The sequence below is a fragment of the Neofelis nebulosa genome, chromosome 10 (genome assembly GCF_028018385.1).
Source record: "Neofelis nebulosa isolate mNeoNeb1 chromosome 10, mNeoNeb1.pri, whole genome shotgun sequence".
Classification (NCBI taxonomy): Eukaryota; Metazoa; Chordata; class Mammalia; order Carnivora; family Felidae; genus Neofelis; species Neofelis nebulosa.
Genome location: NC_080791.1, coordinates 171,910 through 195,121, shown reverse-complemented (window position 1 = coordinate 195,121; position 23,212 = coordinate 171,910). Strand labels below are relative to the sequence as shown.

Sequence of the window (23,212 nt, the reverse complement as noted above, 5' to 3'; positions counted from 1 at the left end):
TGCTGCTGCTTTAGGATGAAGTGTACCATACATATCTGTTATGTCCATTCGCTCTAACATGTTGTTCAAAGATACTGTTTCCTTACTGAATTTCTGCTCTTTGACTTTAACATTTACTATAGTAATGCTTCAGTCATGAAACTGAGTCATGAGCCTTCTTTCCTTCTTTAATTATATCTTTTCCAGATTCAATCTTATTAAATTCCATTACTTTAAATGTTATGATATTCTAATGATTTCCAAATTAAATACCTACATAAGACAGCTCTATTAAATTCTAGACTTGTGTGTCTGATAGCCTATACAACATCCCTATTTCTGTATCTAGTAGGCATCTCAAATTTGATTGATCAACATAAAACTCTTTTTTAAAAAATTCACGTCTACTGAGGTATACTTGATGTATATTGTCAGATATTTAAAGTATAAATCATGGTGATTGAATATGCCTACATAGTGTGAAAGGATTCCCCTTATCTTGTTAATACACTCATCACGTCCATCGCCTGACGTATCTTTTTTTTTTTTTTTTTTTTTTTTTTTTGGTGAGAATTCTACTCTTTTGGTGAGAGTTCTACTCTTTTCACAAGTTTCAACTACATGGTAGTGGTAGTTGACTATCAACTATAGTCACCATGTTTTTCCTTGGATCTTCAAACATTTTTCAACTTATGGCCAGAAGTATAGACCCTTTTACCAACCTCTCCTATTTCTCCTACTTCCATGAAACTTTTAATCAGTCCTTCCCTAAAATCTGTTTCTCCTGGAGGCTTCCCATCTCAGTAAATGACATTATTCATCCAGTCACTCGAGCCAAAAAACTAGGAGTTTTTCTCACTTCCCATATCCAATCTGTAAGTGATGTTAGTTTTATCTCCAGTGCCACCTTTAGACCTAAGCAAATGAGGTGACCCTTTTCCTTAGGCTTTTGTCTCAAGAGACCCCACTAAAAGTATTTGCCTGGGAAATTTTCTAAATCTCCCCAAAGTGCCTGGGACAAACATGGGAAGGCAGTGCCATGCTGACAAGGGTGCCTCAAGCCCAGATTAGGATGTATATGGTCCCCAATCCCCTTTCCTCTCCTTTAACCATCCAACACATGTGGGTTCCATCTGTTGCCCCCTGACCTCTGAAACTTGAACTTATAGAGTGATTCCGGAGCCTTTATGCCACCTCACACCTGTCAGAACCCTTATTCCAGCAGGCCACCTCTGATTCCAATCTGCTGAGTGGATCTCTCCCACAGGCCTTGAGATTAGATCACCAGAACCAAACCAACACACTGATTTGGAGCTACTTCCATTCATGCTGGACATGGGACACGTTAGGGCTTGAGTTGTGTCATAGGTTTATGCATGGGCTCGTATCATCTGTGGTCTGACCAAGATTCCACCTGGTCTATACCAGCTGGGAATGCGAAGGGTGGTAGTAGGCATCCATTACCCTGTGTAAGTCTTCAGGGCCAGAACCAGTGTGATCACGCACCCACCCTGCAGGCTGTGTGGCACATCCGACACACAGTCTTCCAGAGGTGGCTGCATTTATTGCTTTCTAGGGCCTCAGGACTATTGTCCTGCAATGGCAGTGACTGATCCTCTCTTGCCTCTGATGAATACTCATCAACAGGAGAATGGGTATTGGTGTGAGTATACTGCAAACAATTGATACATGAAAAAGCATGGAAGAATCTCAAAACATTATAATTAGGGAAAGAGGCCAAAAGGGTACGTAATATGTGATTCCTTTCAGATGAAGGTCAAGAACAAACAAATTGATCTGTTACGATTTTTGATTAGGATGAAAATGTTCTGTATAACTTTTCAAATTGAGGTGGTGGTTACGTGGATGTACACATGAAAATTCACTGAGCTATGTAATTAAGATTTGTATATTTTATTGCATGTATTTATAAGGCATTAACAATTAGACCAAAAAAAAAGAAAAATATTTACTGAGTGATAGAATAAGAAAATTGTTTAATACACACAAGAAAATGTTCAACAAAGCCTACAATGCACTTTTCCTTTAGAATGACACTAATCTCAGTGGATTTCAAACACTTACTAATGCTGCATATTTTAAAACAGTAATTATAAGTGCTAATGAAACAACATCAATTGCTATTCAGAATTTCAAGCCAAAAGTTTAAACTCTTATTAACCAAAGAAATTTTTAAAAAGCCATAATTTCTAGTCTACAAACAACAGAAATTGCCCTAATGTCTGCCTATTGCAAGCAAACTATATCACACTGTGAGCAACACTTATGAACCTGTGATAACAGCAAGATGACCTTCCCTTCTGGCTCCATGAGATAAACAGCTTAACATCCTAAATAATGCCACATGAATACTTATCTTGGATAGCAGCAACAATGGAACATATTTATAAACCATGGTTTGTAAGTTTCATATTCTGCTATTTATGGTTTTCAAATTCTGTCATTTTTCTTCTCACTGTATATTTCCTATTTAGTCCCTACTTCTCAGTTCCCAGGGTTGTACCATAATTTAAGACTTGGCACACTTCTCATGGAGAGTGAAGACGGCATAATAAATATGAGGACACTTACCCAGATTGTCATTTGATTCTACTTTCAGTGATGGCATCCACAGATGGAGGGACCTTTTGACTGACCAACTCAGCACGTGTTATGACCCATGATGTTAAACCCCTTCCCCATTTCATTCCCTGTCTTCTTCTCATGCTCCAGCTTTTTTCTCTATCGTTTTTCTTATGATTCCCTCAGCCATACTCTACAATTCAAGGTAATGACTTCCTATTGCATTTTCTACTGCGGGCTTTGCACTCAGTCTTCCTGGATCCATCTGGCATTCTGTCCTTAATATGTACTACCAGCTCCATAGGTCGTGTATATATAGGATCACCTGTTGGGGATATTTCTGTTTGCTTCTGCAAGTCAACTGACATCTTTGACTGTTTCACTCACACTTGTTCACTGTCTAGCTTCTGACTGGATTTTGCAGGTGACTCTTACCAGCCAGATACTGGTAGTGGGAAGGGAGAGGGAGAGAGAAATGGGAGTATTAAGTTTTGTGGTGGAGGGTTTGCAGTAGCTGCATTCCACTAAGACCACCATTATTTTCCAGTGACTTCTCTCCCACAGCTATACATTTTGCTGAGCTCCGGTAAAAGCCACCCCCTCCACCCCTTCAAGTCAAATTAGGGTAGATGCTTCTCACCATTTCTAGTCCCAGATTCTTCGCCACTTGCGCATTCCTGGAACCTGCCCAGAGCCTCTCACATCATCTCTTCCTAAAATTCTTTTTGCTTTCCTCTTTGGGTGTGGTGTCTCCCAAGACCCTGTCTGATACACCTGCTTAATGTAAAACAAAATAAAACATGAGCCTTGAATACTGTGACCATCTCAGAGGACATGATTGCTTTCTCAGTTTTAAAATAATTCGTGTCTGTTGCATCTTACAAGATGTGTGTATGGAGCTCAGTAGCAGCCCGGCAGCCTCGTGGACTCTGCTGAGTGTTTTCTTACACTGGGATTTCCCTGGCCTAGAGACTGAACTCACAGAACCATGGAATCCAAACCAGAGGGGCTTTTTCTGTCATCTGAGATAATACTGATTTTCGGCTACATGTACTGGAGCCAGGCAGGGCCCGGGCTGTGGGGCTGACAGAGTAGGGAGCAGGTAAGACTCCATGTCCCTCCCAACCCACTCTGCACAACTGGCTCCACTCCTACCTGTTGTGGTGTTTGACCTTTTACAGATGGTTGGGCCTGAACTCTGTTGTTTAAGGTCAACCTCTGGGAAACAAGTATTATTGAAATAGTAAACAACAGCTGGCTTTTCACAAATGTTTGCTAAATGTTGGGATAACTGCTTTAAATTTGTTATGTCATTTAATTAGGACCCTTCCTCCTCCCCGTCCCCCCAGAAAAGTAATGAAAGCTCCTCCTCCCCCTAGACTCAGATTTTCCCACATTTGAGTGTATCATTCTGTGCTGTGATGTTTGGCCCTTTCAGCTGATGGCTCTCAAGAGGATGAGGAAAGGAGAAGGCCACATACCAAGGTATCTTTAAGGCTTATTCACTGGAAATATTTTATTTCTCTAATCAAATCAATCACCTGAAAGGGTAAATCTGGCTGTTTTCCTCATGGTGAACTGACTTGTGATGAGGGATTGCTTCAATAACATCTACTAAAGATTCCCTGAATATCTGCTATGTGTGAGACATTGTTCTTTCAGTGACAGAAGAATGATCAAGGCAAAGCCTGTGTTCTCAAACAGCTCACCAACATGAACACCCTCAAAGTGACCATGCAAACAGAAAGTTTTACCTATGTCCCCCGATTGTAGTTCATGAAGGGCCCCTGGAAACCATCTGATCCATCCCATTCATATTATACATTAAATCCAATTATAAATGGTGTAAGCAGGTCACAGATCTTAAATTCATAGACTCTTTGGCTTAATATTTAAAATTTAGGGGCGCCTGGGTGGCTCAGTCGGTTAAGCGGCCAACTTCAGCTCAGGTCACGATTTCACGGTCCGTGAGTTCGAGCCCCGAGTCGGGCTCTGGGCTGATGGCTCAGAGCCTGGAGCCTGCTTCCAATTCTGTTTTCCTCTCTCTCTGCCCCTCCCCCATTCATGCTCTGTCTCTCTCTGTCTCAAAAATAAATAAACGTTAAAAAAAAAATTTTTTTTAAATAAAATTTAAATGGCTGGAGGTCTCCATCCCTTGTATTGGGGAAATAGTGTGTCTTGCCCAAGGTGTGCAGTTTGTCAGGGATTTAAATTTTTATGGGCCAGTTCCACTCCAGACTTGTGGTTTTTAAGCCCTTGGTCTTATTCAAGAGTTCCCTCCTGCAACCATTCTGTTGTCTGTCTCTGAGATGTTCGAGACTGTGAACCAGGTCCCCACCTGTGATGTCTCAGAAGCATCACCTATGCAAGTCTGTCTTCAGTTTTGAGGGTGGGGGTGAGATACATTGCCACAGACTGAATCATGTAAAATTTAATATTAAACGTCCTGATTCGCAAAAGTCACTTGACATTCTCTGCATGAGAAATTATGTGGAAGAAATAACATAATCAGCTGGGTCTTAAAGTGCAATAGAATTTTTACAGTTAGAAACTGGGGGAAAGGACATTCAGGGAGGAAACACCAGAGGCAAAGGTAAGAATAGTGGATGTGTGTGAACACAGATCTTTCGTTAAAATGCCTCTCCAGATTGTCCACCCAGTGTCACATAGACACTGTTCATCTGGCACAATAGGAGCCTGAACTGGCCTAGGGATTGTGGTTTGACTAAATTGAAGGTTGATAAGTAGTATTGTGGACAAAACTTAAAAAGGAGGTTTGTAGGGGATAAATGATGGAGAATTAGCTAAATTTAGTTTTACTGAATTTGTTAGCCCGATGAAAGCGTGGGAAGGTTTTTGAACAGCAATACTATGTGATCAGGCCCAGGCTGACAGATGATTATGGGCACATATGTGTGTGGATTCTGATGGGGAGTCGGTGAAGGTAGGGAAGCTTGCTGCAGTGAACGGTGGGAAGTGCTCTTCCGGTGTTCATGGACAGCCGACACTTACCACACTTGGCCACGGATTGGCTCATGCAGACAGCTACCTTGGTTCCGGCTGGGCCCCTTGCAGAGGACTCACACCCGAAGGCTGCTCTGTACCCAACCGTAAAGGCCTAGATGTCCTGTCCCATCTGGGACTGCTCTGTGGGTCATTCATCCCATGGGGTGTGTGTGTGTGGTGGGGGGGGGACCTCAGGCCGTCCTGGCACCTGACTGCAGCCAGACTTCTTTCTCTTTCCCCTCTTTCGTCCTTCTCCTTCCTTCCACAGGTATTCATCCAAATATCCTGCATGCTAAACTCCACTTGGTGTGTTTTCCAGGGAACCCAGTCTGTGACGTTAGTCAGAACATGATGAGAGTAGTCTAGGCAACAGGCAATAAGGACCTAGGTTAGAGCAATGTCATTTGGGATAGAAAGGTCAGACATAAAGTAGTCTTGGAATGGTTTTGCTGCCATGTAGACACCACTGGGGATTCTGGAATTGGGATTCACCAGGACCAAGTCTATAGCCTATAGTCTATTCATAGTGTGTGTGCAAACATGACCAGGTGAGCAAATTAACTAATAAATAACTAAGAAACAAGTGAAACAGATGTGGGTGGTCGTAGTTCCATGAACAGAGTGGGCCAGGGAAGGCGGGTCCTGTGGTTTGTCAGGCTATGGTAACGAGCCTTTGTCACCACATTTGATTCTGCTATGCTGACAGATACGCAGACTGTGATGAAGAAAGCAGCGCAGAGCGTTTTCAATGAAATTCTTACTGTGCCTCAGTTGCAGATCCTCTGAATACTAGTCAGAGACCTGAGATAGCCTAACAGGTGCATCTTACCACCGTCCATGCCAGCTGGGAAACCTGAAATGGCCGTTTGTTTCCCCGTGAGGGTACCCACATTCTCACAGGGCACGCCGAGGCTTCACCTGCCTATACCCCAGTGCCCATACCTGCGAGCAGCCAGGAGACTCTTTATAATGAGAACCTTCATGACCTGTTAAAAATCAAACAAGATGATAAGCAGAATCCACAGTCAGTTCTGTTATCGTGTGCCTCTTTCTGCTAAAGATAGCAAATAAAACCTGCATAATTTTAAATATGGTTAATTGGGGACTGGCTAATCGGCTTTTTATGCTATTAAGAAAAGATAGTTCAGGGAATGGCCTAATTTCTACACTGATATAGGCAGGCAGCTTTCTATCTTGAGCATGTCTGTAACTCAGACGTAATAGTCTTTAGACATTAAAAGACACTTAATCCCCAAGGAAAACTCATCTTTGCTCAGCATACTGTCATTATCAACGGCGTTGTGATAGTTGCACAAATGTTTACTGAGCCCTAAACATGTGTCAAATGCCATGCTAAGCAGGCGCACTCGTGGTTATAAGGTCATAAAGTCAACCCAGGAGGGGGGAGGAGGGTGTCGGGAAGGAGGGAGGAGGGGAGTGTCTAAAAGGAAGAAATTCTTGAGAGTGTCAGTGTTCCCAAGGGTTCAGATACCATGAGAACCAAAAAGCATCCATTAGATTTAGTATCTGGCACATTAAAGCAGCTTCTGAGAAGCAGTTTCTGCAGGGTAGAGGCCAGAACATGGTGGCTTCATGTTAAGGAAGGAGGTGGAAACAGTGTGGAGTTTCCTCAAAAAATTAAAAATAGACCTACCCTATGACCCAGCAATAGCACTGCTAGGAATTTACCCAAGGGATACAGGAGTGCTGATGCATAGGGGCACTGGGACCGCAATGTTTATAGCAGCACTTTCAACAATAGCCAAACTATGAAAAGAGCCTAAATGTCCATCAACTGATGAATGGATAAAGAAATTGTGGTTTATATACACAATGGAATACTATGTGGCGATGAGAAAGAATGAAATATGGCCTTTTGTAGCAACGTGGATGGAACTGCAGGGTATTATGCTAAGGGAAGTAAGTCAGGCAGAGAAAGATACCATATGTTCTCACTCATATGTGGATCCTGAGAAACTTAACAGAAGGTCATGGGGAGGGGAAGGGGGAAAAATGAAGTTAGAGAGGGAGGGAGGCAAACCATAAGAGATTCTTAAAAACTGAGAATAAACTGAGGGTTGATGGGGGTGGGAGGTGGGTGATGGGTACTGAGGAGGGCACCTGTTGGGAGGAGCACTGGGTGTTGTATAGAAACCAATTTGACAATAAATTTCATATTAAAAAAAAAGGAAGGAGGTGGACATGGAAGGTTCTGAGTAGCTTTCTGGGAGCTTGATGTAAAGCAAAGGAAAAACACAGAGAGTGACTTCAGAACAGAAAACAAAGCAGAGGAAAAAGTTTTGAGTAGTTTTTTCTCTTTCAGATGTGACAGAATTGATCTTAGATGCTGAGAGAAAAGAACTGTTTGAAAGGAAATGGCAACAAATACAGGGGAGGGATGAGCTACATTGACGCGAGGCCCCTAAGAGGCTGTCTGGTGTGGACCGAGGACAGGTGCTGGGTCAGGTCTGGACAACAGCCATAATAGGAGCAACAATGGTAACTACTGATCACTATATGCCACGCCTGCCTCAGTGTTCTTGCGGTTATCTGATCTTCCTTCCAAAGTATTATTAAATGTGTATAATTATTACTCCATTTTTACAGCTGAAGAGAATGGGAGACACAGACAAATTTTCAGCTGGGGAAAGAAATCAAGGTGTTGACTCCATGGGGACCTCAGTTTGACCCTAGAAAGCAGGAGGGGAAATCTGCAGAGAATGAGGAGGAAGCTGATACATAGAAGACTGGAGATGGATTTTGAAGGTTGGGAATAGGGTGAAGGATTTGAGAGTGGGCTGTACCTAGAAGTCACAGCAGGTTTCCTGACCAGCTCTGAGGAACCAGCTGAGGTACAAGACTGTGGGTTTTCACTTGTTCATAACCCAGGTGGGCAGCCCTGGCTCCCAGGAGCAGGGGAGGTGAATGCCAGGCTGTGGGTATAGTAGCTGCTCTAGTCCCTTCCATCATCTCTTTCGGTGACCTTGCTCCTGCTTCCTAATTCCTCACAGCTGGGTGAACCAGACTGAATCTCAGTGTTACAATGAAACTTCATAACATAAAATTCAAAATTCATGTGAATATTTTAGTCTGACGATTATTTTCCAACTCTAGAAGTGGGTGGACACTGAAAATCCTCCATGCACATGTGTGCATAGCATTTCTCAGGATAGGAGACGACCATCTGGATGAGGAAGTGAATTCCTCTATTTATGCAGCATTCCATATCTTCAATATACTCATGGAATCTCAGACACATTTTCCTCTTAAAAGTGCTCCCCTCATTTATCAGCTTTCTTCTATTAGCTCGAATTCACTTTGAATTCACTTTCATGGTTAATTGTATTCAATAATTAAAAAATAATTTTAAAACCCAGCGTGCAACATCATGTTACATTTATCATCAATAGTGAGTCTGAAAAAGGGAAAATAAGAATAGTTGATGGTCTTTATTTTGGAAAGGTTTGGCTATAGTTGAATATGTGACTCGGAAAGAAGACATCTAATTAAGGTTAATCTATTTTGGCACTAGAATCACCTTACATGTGGTCTTAGAAATGATTTAGATGGGATGGATGCTTTATCAGTTAGCATCCAACTGGAAAAAGAGAAATCACTTTAGCTCTTTCCAATAGAACAGCTTTAATGTAAGAACTTGATTAAACAGAAGTAGAAATGATGAAAAGCCAATAGGAGGTGCTGAGGCAATCTAGACATTAGGAACAGCAGAAACAGAAGAAATGATGGCAGACTCCAGAAGCTGGAGTATTTGGAAGGTGCCAGAAGAAGATGGGAGTTGCTGGTTGAAAGCTGAGAACACAGCTTTTTAGGATCTTGAGCCATGGTGAGATGTAACTGCTGCCAGACACCGTAAGAAGCAGAGAGAAAAAGGGAAGGGAAGAAATACCCTAATTTATCCCTTCCCCTGGCTCTCTCTTCTCTGCCAGTGACACAAGTTACTCAAAGTTACTATGAGGCCAGAAGGAAGAGATCCTAGGAAGTGTATCTCTCTACTATGCAGGGCATAGGAAGGAAGGGGGAGGAAATGGATCTGAGAGAAAACAGACTGTTGAGCTGCATAAATGCTACTTTAGTAATCCGTATTTAACCTAATGAGAAACTAATAAGACATAAAGTTAGTGAAAAGCATTTAGAAGAACCTAGTCAGAAGTTTTCCCATTACCCTTCTCCACTCTACCAAACTCCTCTACAATACACTGATTCTTACTCTTTTACACCCTCTTTCTTTTCTTCCTTCTTTCCTTCCTTCCTTTTCTTTTTTCTTTTCTCTTTTCTTTCTTTTCTTTTTTCTTTCTCTTTTCTTTTTTTCTTTCTTCTTTTTAGTTTTATTTTTTTAATTCACATCCAAATTAGTTAGCATATAGTACAACAATGATTTCAGGAATTCCTTAATGCCTCTTAACCATTTAGCACATCCCCCCTCCCACACCACCTCCAGTAACCCCGTTTGTTCTCCATATTTATGAGTCTCTTATGCTTTTCCCCCCTCCCTGTTTTTATATTTTTTTTGTTTCCCTTCCTTTATGTTCATCTGTTTGTCTCTTAAAGTCCTCATATGAATGAAGTCCTATGATATTCGTCTTTTTCTGACTGACTAATTTCACTTAGCATAATACCCTCCAACTCCCTTTCTTAAAGAAAGGCTGCCCTTCTTAAATACGAGTCTTATAAATCTACCTGTGCTCCAGTGTTATCCGGCCATAGGTTTATCCCATATACTCATCCATGTATCCTCCTCTAACCAACACCCTACTTATCTCTCTTTTCTCAGCCAAGATTGTAAATATTTTTGCACTCAACATCAGAAAACCTAAATATATATAAGGCAAATATTAATAGAACCCAAAGAGAAGTTAACAGCAGTACATTAATAGTAGGGGACTTGACAAAAGACTTGAATAGACTTTTTTTTTCCCAAAGTAAGACATACAGATAGATGGTCAACAGGTACATGAAAGAGTGCTCGACATCAGTAATCATCAGGAAAATTCAAATCAAAACCACCTCACATTTGTTACAATGAATGTTATTGAAATGACAAGAGGTAAGAAGAACTGGTACATATGAAGACAAAAGAAAACCTGTGCACTGTTGGTGGGAATGTACAGTGTTACAGCCATTACAGAAAAGGCATGGGGTTTCTTCAAAAAATTAAAAATAGAACTACCATATGACCCAGCAATTCCATTTCTGTGAATATGTCTGAAGGAAAGAAAATTGCTATCTCTCAAACAGTTGTCTGCACCCCCACATTCACTGCCGCTTTCTTCACAATAGTCAAGATGCAGAAACAACCTTGTGTCCACTGAAGAATAAATACAGAAAGAAGATGTGGTAGATGAATACACAGAGGAAAGAAGGAAAGAGAAAGAAGGGACTCTGGCCTTTGTAGCAATTTGCTTGGACCTACAGTGCATTATTCTAAGTGAAGTAAGTCAGAGAAAGACAAATGCTGTGTGATCTCACTTTTTTATGGAATTGAAAAAATCCAAATACTTAGAAACAGCAAGTAGAATTGTGGTTTCCAAGGAGGGCAGCCTGGGGAAATGGGGAGGTGTTGGTTCAATAGTACAAACTTGTGGTTATTAGATGAACATATTCCTGGGGTTGGAGTTGTAAGCCTGGTGACTATAGTTAACAAAACCATATTGCATACTTGGAAGTTGCTACAAGAGTAGCGCCTCAATGTTCTCAACCCAATAACAAACAATAACAAGACGGTAATTCCACGCGGTAAAGGGTGTGTTAGCAAATCCTGCCCTGGCAAACATTTTGCAACACATACAGGCATCCAGTCATCACACTGTACAACTTACACTTACACAGTGTCTTATACCAATTATGCCTTAATAAGGCTTGAGAAAAATAATAACTTTACTGCTGGATTTTGTTCTATTGACCTCCACCTTCACACTCTTTCTTTACTTGTCCCTGTGAGGTCGGTTCCTCTAAGTCTTTCTTTCCTCTTAAACAGGGAAAGGACACATGTGTTATGTTGATGGGAAGGAACAGGAAGGGGAGGCATGGCCAAACAGAGGAAATACTGGACAATATTTCCTGGAAAGAGAGGAGTTAGAAGGTAGTTCCAAGCATCCCCAGGAATCTCCCTGAGAAAACCTATTTTGTTCAAAGTAAATGGACGCTAGAAATGTGAGATTCCCAGGGAAATTGCCACATCTTTCTTGAAAAGGAGAGGAAATCTAATAGATCACACAGCATCGAGTAGCGTGGATGTTGTCAGCCTTGCCCTGAGGCCGGGCTACAAACCAGCTGCCATATGCAACTGTCCCTGTCATGCTGTGTCACTGAGCCGGGCATGGTGTCATCCTCCTCAGAGCTGATAAAGATCATACAGAATTTCATACCAAAGGGCTCACCTACCGGAAGCAATTAAATTCTCCAGTGTGAGTTTGAGTGGCCTCCCATGGAGGTCTGTCTGCCAGAGCTGCCCTCTCCTCACCAGGTCTGTGGACTCCATCAGGCATCTGTGACTACAGCGAAGCCAGCTGGCTGGGACCTGCCTGCATTCCTGTCCCATTCCTATCCAGCTCTGTGTATTTGTAGTCAGCCCTGTTGAGCATACTCCACTGTGCACATCAGAAAGAGATTGTCCAGGGCACATCTCTGCCGTCTGGTCGTCTCTGCTCTGCCTTCCTGAAATAAGTCTTTCGTTTTGTTTCTAGAACCTTGAGGCCTTGTCACTTGACATGAACCCTGGCGGCCACCCTTTGCAGGATAAAGCATTTCTACCCTAGTGGTTCTCCTCACTCTGGCCGGCTCGCTCCTCCCTAAGTCTGCCTGTGTAGGATGGGATGAGAGAGCATGGATGGGAGCACGCAGCCTCAGAAGACAGGTTTCCCATGGCCAATACCTCCTGCACAATTACTCAGTTAATCAGCGTGCTAAGCCTCTACCCCCAGTGTTCCCAGTTGTGCGTGACAGCATGGAGGAGACTTGAGAAGGACACTCACAGACCCAGACTCGGCAGGGTTTATGAGCTAGTTGAACAGATGAATGAACAAGTAGGTGAGAAGTAATTTGACCCAAGTTCCAGTCTGGCCTCTGTCACTAACTGTGTGAGTTGGAGGTTTAGAGAGATGAGGCATAAAAGTATAAAACGTATCCCTTTGGATTATTGTGAAGGCTAATTAAGAAGACGATGCCTGAAGACACACAGTAAAAACCTTCCCTCCTGTGAGCATTGGGTCAGTAAGCACCCAACCAAGTTCACAGCACATTCTGAGTTTTGGAAACAGGGACAGCAATGCTCACAATTTGCCCCTGGTGGGAGGAACCCTGTGAAGGCCAGAGGGCAAGTGAGGCAGCACTTCGAGGCCCTATCATTCTTGGGCTGGAGGCAAGACGGAGGAGTCTGTGTTAGATTCAGGGTCACCCAGTGCAAGACGGAGCCACAGGGTCCACGGAGGAGGGGCTGGAGCCACAAAGGGGCTGCCGTTCCGGCTGGAGAAGGAAACCTTGCTACGGACAGAGGGAGAGAAATGCTCTGGTTTCTCCTTTGCACCTGCACTCCCAGTCTTCAAGGAATGCTGAGTCCATCATCCTAATCCAGCTGAGGCCAGCTTACTTGGACCCTGGGCAGTGCAACCGGAAAGACTTGGGCTTCATCTCCCTGACACTGCAGCTCTACACACGCAGGAGGGCAAGGATGCCCGGCTTGGCACAAGCCCTCGCTGTGGATGTTTGTGTGGGGACAGGAACGCCCCTGCTAGGGCCTCAGAAGGTCTTGTGCGAGTCCTAGGGAGGGTAAGTCTAGGCTACTAGCCCCTGGTCACACTTAAGAAAACTTGATGGAAGGGGATGGGAAGTAGGGAGTCACTGTGGATTGCTGAACCAGAGCAACAGCAGGTAAAGCGCAGTATCTAAGTCAGGGTCTCACAAGCCCTGACTATGTTTAAAGCCAAATACAGTATGTAAAATTTAAATGATGGCTGTTCTCTTTTATTTGAGAGAGAGAGAGAGCGCGAGAGCATGACTGACAGCAGGAGAGGAGTCCCAAGCAGGCCCTCTGCCCAGCGTGGAGCCTGACTCGGGGCTTGATGGGAGCTCCGTCTCACTACCTGGAGACCATGACCTGAGTCGAAATCCAGAGCCAGACACTCAACCGACTGAGCCAGCAGGAGCCTCATGATGGCTGTTGTTAGCAGTCCTCCTGCTGTTCTGAGTAGTGAGAAAAGAAAACTGCTACTTGAAAACAGACTTTATTTTTCGAGCAGTCTTAGTTTCAAAAACCCATACTTTTGATGGGAATATATATGAACGCAAAGGAGACTCTGTCCAGGGTTTGCATGCTTTAGTAACAATTAAAACATGCCTGATGTTCTCAAAGCTCAACTTTCTTTCTCAATGTATTTCCTTAGATGCCTGTGTGTGATAGAAGTCTGGGAATCTCCTATGTACGAAGCAGAACCATCTACACGCCTCTCCCCTCCCAGCTAAATGGGGGTGGTGAGGTTCAGGCATCTCTTGAGTTTCTGTGACTCAACTATACCATCTCCCTTGCCTGACCACTGGCTCCTCTGGGGCAGGACACCTAACTGACTCTCTGGTTTCAGGCCCAAGAACAATGCCTGGCACACGGCAGGGGCCCAAGGCACCATTGCCATTTTGCTGTCACTAATCAACTTCAGAGCAGTCTACCCCTGGGGCCACCAGACTGGACTGCTTCGGCCTCTTCAGTTTCTCCGACCAGCTATCTGGCTGAGACTCGAAGGGGGGCTTCTGATGCAGACGCTGTGCCCCTGGTGCTCTCTGACCCGTGCCCCTACTGCTCTCTGGTCTGTGCCCCTGGTGCTCTTTGACCCATGCCCCTGGTGCTCTCTGGCCTGTGCCCTTGGTGTTTTCTGGCCCGTGTCCCTGGTGCTCTCTGGTCTGTGCCCATTGTGTTCTCTGGCCTGTGTCCCTGGTGGTCTCTGGCCCGTGTCCCTGGTGCTCTCTGGCCTGTGTCCCTGGCTCTCTCTGGCCTGTGCCCCTGGTGTTTTCTGCCCTGTGTCCCTGGTGCTCTCTGGCCCTTGCCCTTGGTGTTTTCTGGCCTGTGCCCCTGGTGCTCTCTTGCCCATGCCCCTCATGCTCTCTGGCCTGTGCCCCTGGTGCTCTGTGGCCTGTGCCCCTTGTGCTCTCTGGTCATGGCCCAGAGTGCTCTCTGGCCCATGTCCTCGTGTTCTCAAGCCCCTGCCCCTGGTGTTCTCTGGTCCTTGACATTGGTGCTCTCTGCCCTGTGCCTCTCATGTTCTCTGGCCCATGCCCCTTGTGTTCTCTGGTGTGTGCCCCTCCTGCTCTCTGGCTTATGCCCCTGGTGCTGTCTGGCCTGTTCCCTGGTGCTCTCTGCCCTGTGCCCCTCGTGCTTTCTGTCCTGTGCCCCTGGTGCTCCCTGGTTTGTACCCATCGTGCTTTCTGCCCTGTGGCCCTGTGCTTGCTGGCCTGTGCCCCTAAAGTTATCTGGCCCATGCCCATCATGTTCTCTGCCCAGTGCCCCTCGTGTTCTCTGCCCTGTGCCCCTGGTGATCTTTGGCCTTTGCCCCTGGTGCTCTCCGGCCGTGCCCCTGGTGCTCTCTTGCCTGTGTTCCTGTATTCTCTGCCCTGTGCCCCTGGTGTTCTCAGGCCCCTGCCCCTGGTGCTCTCTGACCCGTGTCCCTGGTGCTCTCTGTCCTGTGCTTCTGGTGCTCTTTGGCCCGTGCCCCTGCTACTCTCTGCTCCGTGCTCCTCGTGTCCTCTGGCCTGTGCTTCTGGTAACCTCTGTCTTGTGGCCCTCATGTTCTCTGCCCTGTGCCCCTGTTGTTCTCTGTCCTGTGCCCCTGGTAGTCTCTGGACTGTGCCCCTGGTGCTCTTCCGTCCTGTGCCCTTGGTGATCTCTGGCCTGTGTTCAGAACTTCACACACCACTTTTAGTCATATGAAGTCAGTTTCTCTGAACCTTTGCTTTCGCATTTTATTAAAAAAAATTTTTTTAATGTTTATTTTTGAGACAGAGAGAGACAGAGCATGAATGGGGAGAGAGGGAGACACAGAATCTGAAGCAGGTTCCAGGCTCTGAACTGAGCCCCGACGCAGGGCTCAAACCCACGGACCGTGAGATCATGACCTGAGCCAAAGTCAGACGCTTAACCGACTGAGCCACCCAGGTGCCCCTGCTTTTGCATTTTAACGTGAGTCCCCACTGTTACATTTGGAGCATGTTAAGTCTGATGAAAATTGTATAACTGAGAGCAGACAGCAATGATTATGCAGCAGCTGTGAGCATGGCACTGTTTGTCGAGCCCTTGTCTTCTCCAACCCCACTGGCTCTCTCTGGGGTTTCACTCAGGTCTGCTTTCCTCGTGGTGATTGGGAGTCTCCCTGAATTTTAATCTGCAGGCTTTTGGCTATGTAGGCTTAGCTGATCATACCATGACTACGTGTCTTCAATGATTCTTTCCTTTCATTTCTTTCCCGTGGCACAGAGACCCACTTGTGTAACTCTGAAACACACCTTGCATCCCATCCCTTCTTTCTAGTCCTCCCGCCGCCATGTTGGATCAGGCATTTGTTTCTTTATCTCTTCAAGGCCTGTATTTCTGTTTTTCCATTTCTGCACGTGCCTGTTAGATTAATCTTCCTGAACGATTCATGCGCAACCTTCCTTTGGTCAGAATTATGGTTGCAAATTTTAGGATTTCAGAGAGAGTTTCCATGTAGCCTTAAAAAACAAATAAAAGCTAGAAACTATTTTTACTTTTGAACATTTTTATTCAATGATTCTGAGAATAGCAGGATAGACATCTTTTAGAATATAGGATATTACATCAACTTGATACTTTTATGTAAAATTCATTATTTTTCTTATCTAACCTGGATCGTTAAAACTTTTGCCATAGGTCGGTATTCGGAAATACTAAAATATACAAGTCCTTTTTTTTTTTTTTTTTTTTTTTTTTTTAAATTTTTTTTTCAACGTTTTTTATTCATTTTTTGGGACAGAGAGAGACAGAGCATGAACGGGGGAGGGGCAGAGAGAGAGGGAGACACAGAATCGGAAACAGGCTCCAGGCTCCGAGCCATCAGCCCAGAGCCTGACGCGGGGCTCGAACTCACGGACCGCGAGATCGTGACCTGGCTGAAGTCGGACGCTTAACCGACTGCGCCACCCAGGCGCCCCTACAAGTCCTTTAACAGGTGTTCAGAACTAAAGCCAATCTCCAAAACCAAGCCCCAGAGAGCAGTTGGGAAAGTTGGGGCACGGGGGTGGGAGGAAGGATACACTCTGCTGAACTAATCTCTTTGGTCTCCTCCTCCCTCCACACCCCCTTAAAACTAATGAAATGTCCTTGTGTCATTCACCCAATACTAGGAATATTTTCTTCCTTTAATATATCTGATCACATACACCTGCCTTTCCCATCACATGGATTGGGGTAAAGAAATATGGAAAAGCCATGAAACCCAGATCTTGGGTTTTGGACTCCCACAGATCCATCAGAAACTTCAGGTCTACCGCTTAGCTGTCTGACAGGCATGTTTCTTAAACTATCAGAGTAAAAATGTCTAGTACATGTAGTTCCTGATTTATAACACTTGCCCAGTGATTGATAGCTCCTATATTATAACTTTATCTTAGGACATGAGAACAGGAATGAAAAAAGGTTGAAGTACTCTTTCAAAGTTGTAGGTGCTTGGTCATGAACAAAATAGAATTAAAGATTCTCCCCTTTCTCTCCTGTCATACTTACTTTGTCCTGTCATACATACTTACTTACTGTAGCGCAGGGCAAAAGCTATTGGCCCTCTCACCAATATGCAGAGAACGAGCTCCTGATCTTTCCTAATATCTATGTTGGTTTTCAGTACAGCTCTGACTTGTTTATGGTACATGTCACATCCTTTCAGAGAAACAAAAATTAACCTAGAGTCTCCCCTTAGGTATTAAGTTCATATATGTGAGAAGGAAAACCAAGGCAGATGGGAGCAGGTAAATCTAGGAAATGAGGATCCTAGGATTAATGGGGGGATGTCTATAAATCCTCCAAGGGAGGCTCAAAGGAATTGGTTCTGCTTACGTGGGATAGTAAAGGTCACCCTTGCTTATTTTTGCTGCTTCAGGGAGAGAAGCAGCAGACTTAAATATGTTTAAGAGCTTAAAACAGAATGAAGTTGAGACTGTCTGGGTTATCTGACTGCTGGACTTTTTCAGTTACACTGGATTCTAAACAGAGTCTATCTGGGTGAAGTGTTCACAAGACACAGAGCCTTAAAGACTCTGTAGAAAACAAACCAAATTTAAGAGAGCTGATATACAAGGGTTATGTAAATATCACCTGTAAATGTCATATAACAAAGCACATCCTGAGCCCAACCACTTCTGAAAGTTAAACTGTCTTCCTGAAAAATCTGTGAATATGTGAACTTCTGGCACAAAAGCTAAGAAAGTGAATTTTGATACATTGAAACATGGCACAGAATTTCTATCTTAAATCCATATTTTAGAATGACGCAGCTTGATCTAATATTACTGGTTGAGTATACTGATTTGTCCAATGTCTAATTTGAGATATTTACGTAACGGTATCATTCTTTAAATAAGTGTGTTTGTCCCATATATTATCAAAGTGCCTGATGGTGAAGATTGGACAGTGAGGGACATCTCAGTGGCTCATTTCCTCAGCAGCAGGAAAGCTGCCAAGTGTGAAAAACAAGTCCAAGGAGAAGGACCTGGAGCAAAGGTCAAGAGTGATAATCACTTAGATCAGATGGAGAGCAAGCTGAGATGGTTCATGCCAAGCCCTTCACGTTCCTGGAGTTCTGGGTCCTTTGGACAAACAACAGGATCCTGGGTCAAACCAGGAGGCATGGAAGTGAGGGACCACAACCAGTGGGGTAACGCAGAGCTGTGAGCAGCTTAGAGCACTGCATCTGAGGAAGTGAGGGAGAAGCCGCCCCGCGAAGCCAAGGGTGATGCAGAAAGCAGGATGGGACTGGGAAACATTTGTGATGTGCTCAGAGCTGCCCTGGGGGGCTCCCCCTGGTGGCCTGAGGGCACTACTGCAGCTTCTCTGGCACCTGTGGTCTGTCACTGGTAGGAGCGACCTCACCAACACCCATCCCTGTGAGCCAGTCAGAGACACCCTGAAATCTTTTCCATCTTGAATCAGAGCGTGGATTATCACGCCGACATTTAGTTGTGAAGCGAATGAATAAGAAAAACCTAAGCTAGAGGACTACAAAATAGAAATGTAATAGAAAGTTTCTGAGAGAGTTCTGCATTAGCCACAGGGAAACTTGAAGCTGTTGTCCAGTGGCTTAGACCATTCTTATAATGCCCATGTAACAGGAAGTAAAGTTTTTTTAAAATACCTTTAAAAGTATTAGTTTAACTATCAATTTCATCTTGCTCAAAGGGGTTTAGTGTGAAGGGTAGTAATGAGCTCTGGAAAACATTCTTAGCTTAGGTCACGCTTGCTTTAGAGTTACAGGGGTCTTAGAAATGAAATAATCCAACATTTTCATTATTTTTGTGGAGAGAAAAAAGGCCCAGAAAGATGAAAGAGACTTAGCCAAACACAGAACACATTCATTTATTCCTAAGTATTTTTATGGTCTTCAACGCACCAAGTGTGTGTATGGATGGTGACAAAGTCAGGACAAGAACTCAGGTCTCCTCTGCCCTAACCCAGTGGTCTTACTGCTAAACCATAAATGCTGACTGGACCATGAGTGCCCAGATCCTTCGGGTTACACCATCTCTTTCAGAGGAACAATGGTACCAAGCAGTTCTTTTATGCATAAAAAATCAAGCAATTGAAATCTGTCTCCCTGGCTACTGGACCAAGTCAAAGGAAATCTATACCACATTGCCATAATACAATATGAAATCTCCTGTCACTATCAACTTTGTTCTTTGCTAAGAATAGATTCTAGGAAAAGGTAGCTGGGTCACTCGAACTTTGTTGCTCAGTTCGGAAAATGCCAGGCCCATAATGACTCTCTGATAGATGGGCAATTCCCCGAGCTACTGCATCCCTGGTACCCTGCAATAAATCCAGGGTGAAAGAGACAATGCTGTGCATCAGGGATTGAGGGCCATTGAAGACCTGCATAGCTGTGTCTGGTAGGAAAGTCTGCAAACCTAGGGCAATGTTACAGAGTGAGGCTGAAGGAGTAAAAAGAAGGTAGAGGAGGTAATGTAAGGTTTTGAGTCACAATAAGGATTTGGATCTTATTTTCCCAAAGAATAACAAGACCAATGTATGGTTTTAAAAGGTCTCTCAATAAAACCTAATGCAATATGTAACTGACAACTCAGCAGTGCATTTCTATAATAAGTTAAGCAATTGTTATTGACTGCATGCAGAAAAGATGGAATTTCATTAAGTTCAAAAAGGAAAAATGTATTTCAAGTGACCAGATATTAGAGAGGCAAAGAGAGATTTTGGTATGTGTAATGGCCTCCTCCAGACTAACAAATTCCTTTGCGATCCAGCCTCAGATTTGCTTAACAATATACAAAGTTTCACCAGTGTGGCAGTGAGAATTTAGAAAAAACATTTTCAGAGGAAAGTAATAAAGCTGTGGCTGAAGTTCAAGTATTATCAAATAAGCTTAATTTATGACAAGTAATATTTATCTTCCATCTACAGCAGTCAGTGGAGCCCCATTTAGCAAGGCGGAAGGTCAAAGAAGGTGGAGAACAGAGAAGTTTGTACCACCTTTTGTAGTAAAAACTTGGATGATCATCTTCTAAGGCTCCACTTAAGTTCCTTCTGATGGAAAAGACCTATAGTTAATAACTTGTGAGATTTATTTCCTTATTGTAATGGTGAGAAAACAGACAGGTGGTCAGAGACCTAAATGTCTCACAATATTTGGGGTTTACTCAATTTCTACTTGAAACTTCAGGCAGACCTGACCTTCCAGAGAAGTTTTCTGGTTCCATTAAAGTACCATGGGAGGAGAAATTGGGAGAAAGTAAATTTATTATTCCTGAGTAGATTCTGTTAATATTTTTATATACTGTGCATTCTTACTTTTTGGTAGGATTACTGGTAGATCAGTGACCCTTAACATCAGGACAGCACTGAGTGAAGGCAAAGATGTGGGCAGGCGTTAGCGCACCTGAGTGGTTTCTAACTGATGAAGAGATCATATCCAGAGTGAGTGGAGTGAATTGGTCAGCACCAATTGGACTTGGAAGACAGTATCCAGTGGTATATCAAAAAGCAGAATTATTTCAAATGATTGAATCAGAATACGTAAATCACGGGAATCTACCCCCAAAACCAAAGAGCACACTGTATACACTGTATGTTAGCCAACTTGACAAGAAGTTATATTAAAAAAATAAAAGGTCATATTTCTAGTTAAGAAAAAGGAACACATGAGTCAGTGTTCCTATACATCCTCATGTTTTCAGGCTTTGTTTCCTTCTGGTCCATTGCCTGTATTGATACTAGAGTGCTATTTCTAATATAAGTTTTTTTATGTTTATTTATTTTGAGAGAGAGAGAGTATATATGAGCTGGGGAGGGGAAGAGAGAGAGAGGGAGAGAGAAAAGTCCCAAGCAGGCTCTGTGCGGTCAGGGCAGAGCCTGATGCGGGGCTCAAACTCACAAACTGTGAGATCTTGACCTGCGCTGAAATCAAGAGTTGGACGATCATCTGATTGAGCCACCCAGGCGCCCCACCAGAGTGCTATTTCTAAAACCTAATTCTGTCACTTGTCTGCTTAACACTTTCCAAAGACTCACCATCCACTTGAGGATAATGACTCAGCCTCTGGGCATGACTTGATCTTTCATATTTCTGCAGTCATATCTTTCCTGTCCCTGCCCTGTCTTATATCTTAGGGATGCGGGACTAGCTCCCTGACAATAACACTGTCTCTGATTTGGGGGGATTTGAACAGATGCTTTCTCTGCCTGAAACACCTCCCATGTCACTCTTCATCTAAGTAATTCCAAATCACTCATTAAAATTCAACTTGGATAGTTATTCATCAAGGTTCATCTCTGAACTTTTCTTGCACTAGTAAAGATTAAAGAGGGTTAAGATTTCTTAGTAGTTACATAACTTCTAATGAGAATCTTTATTAAATGTATTAATTTTTGTCCTCATTAGGCATAGCAGAGTGCCTGATACCTAGATGGAACTTTCTAAATGTTTATTGAATGCAAAGAGAGAAATATAGACAAAATTCAAATATTCAAACCCTCTGAGACAGCCACTTTTCAAATATTTTGAAAAGTTCTGGCTTACAAATATATAATACAAAATTAATGGAACCGTAAGACATCCTTCTTAACAATTACAATACAGCCATATAATAGAATACTATCCAGCCATTAAATATGCTATTCTAAAAGAATATTTAAATCGCATGTGAGGATATTTACCACTTGTGGTTAGGTGAAAAAAAAGGATACAAACTCTATCTATAGACTATGCCATTTTTGTAAAAGAAAAGTATAAATGGAAAGGTAAAATTTTGTAAGAATATACATCAAGTGTTGATTTTTTGGGGGGCGGTAGATTATGATTTTTATTTTTAGTGGTTTATATTTTCAAACACAAATATTTAGTCTGTGATATAAAAGAAAGTCTATTATAGGAAACACATTCTTGAGAAGACTTTCAGGAGGAAGGTTCTAGGGAGGCACTTGTGCGTTGGCTGGTGAACCAGCACAGAGGGGAATGTTTGTCAGGACTGTACCGTCCTCACACGGGGTGGAACATCCAGCTTAACAAGGGAATCGGGATGTGGTATGTGTGTCTGGTGGGAAGGGGCCACAGTAGTTTTTAACTTGTGTGCTTCATAATCTTTATGGCCCATGAGAAATACACAACAGAAGTTAAGGCTACCCAGGGGTTACCTTTTAGCCGTGAGAATGTTTTCTTTCTTCATGTTTGTCTCCAAGAGGAATTCCTCCTCCAGATTTCCATAGTGTGATTCCCAACCTCAATCCCAGCAGCTGCTGTGGATCAGTAGGTCCACTCCCCAGGCAAAAACTCTGTTAAATGGTGTGGGGGACATAGCCACCTGTAGAGGTTTGTCCTACACTAAGGAAACATTATATAGGAATATCAGCATAATAGCTTAGGAATCAGGGGTAGCTTTATCTCACACTCTCACTGAGTATCTTACAAGCGTCCTTGAGAAACACAGATAAACACATGGAAATGTTTCCTGCTTTGCTTCTGGGTCAGGAAGATCTTGAGAATACAAGTCAATATTTTGTGGAAAACTGATTTTCCTAGTTTCTGAAAGACTACTAACTTTTTAGGAAAAGACAATAAATGGAATCAGGCTTCATGGAGGAGGATATGAAGAAGAACGTGAGCAGGAGAGATTTTGAGCTTAGTATTCAAAGAGACTGGAATTTTCAGGAATATACTTTTCCCTGGGAAGTTAGATTTCCCTGGAAGTCAGGCCATCTCTTCTTTCTCCACTTCCTGCTTCGAATCTTGGCTTCAATCAGACTGAGCTCTCCAAAGGTCTGGGGACGCCCCTGCCACCTGCCCTAACTCCTAGTGGCCAGTCTCCTGATGCTACAATGTCTCCGATGTCTCCGCTGATGTTAGAGAAAGATGCAGTCCCTGCCCCAGGCATCCCCAGGCCATTCTGTTAACCCATCACAGAT

At 43.5% G+C, this 23,212-nt stretch overlaps 1 long non-coding RNA gene across 1 annotated transcript in view; it reads left to right on the top strand.

The window, feature by feature from the left end:
- The first annotated feature begins 3,371 nt into the window (after positions 1-3,371).
- Positions 3,372-23,212, top strand: part of LOC131486524 (uncharacterized) — a 32,275-nt gene continuing 12,434 nt past the window's right edge. The window contains exons 1-2 of the long non-coding RNA XR_009249386.1: positions 3,372-3,664; positions 3,942-4,047. This is a non-coding gene — a long non-coding RNA (uncharacterized LOC131486524). The remainder of the gene's footprint in view (positions 3,665-3,941; positions 4,048-23,212) is intronic.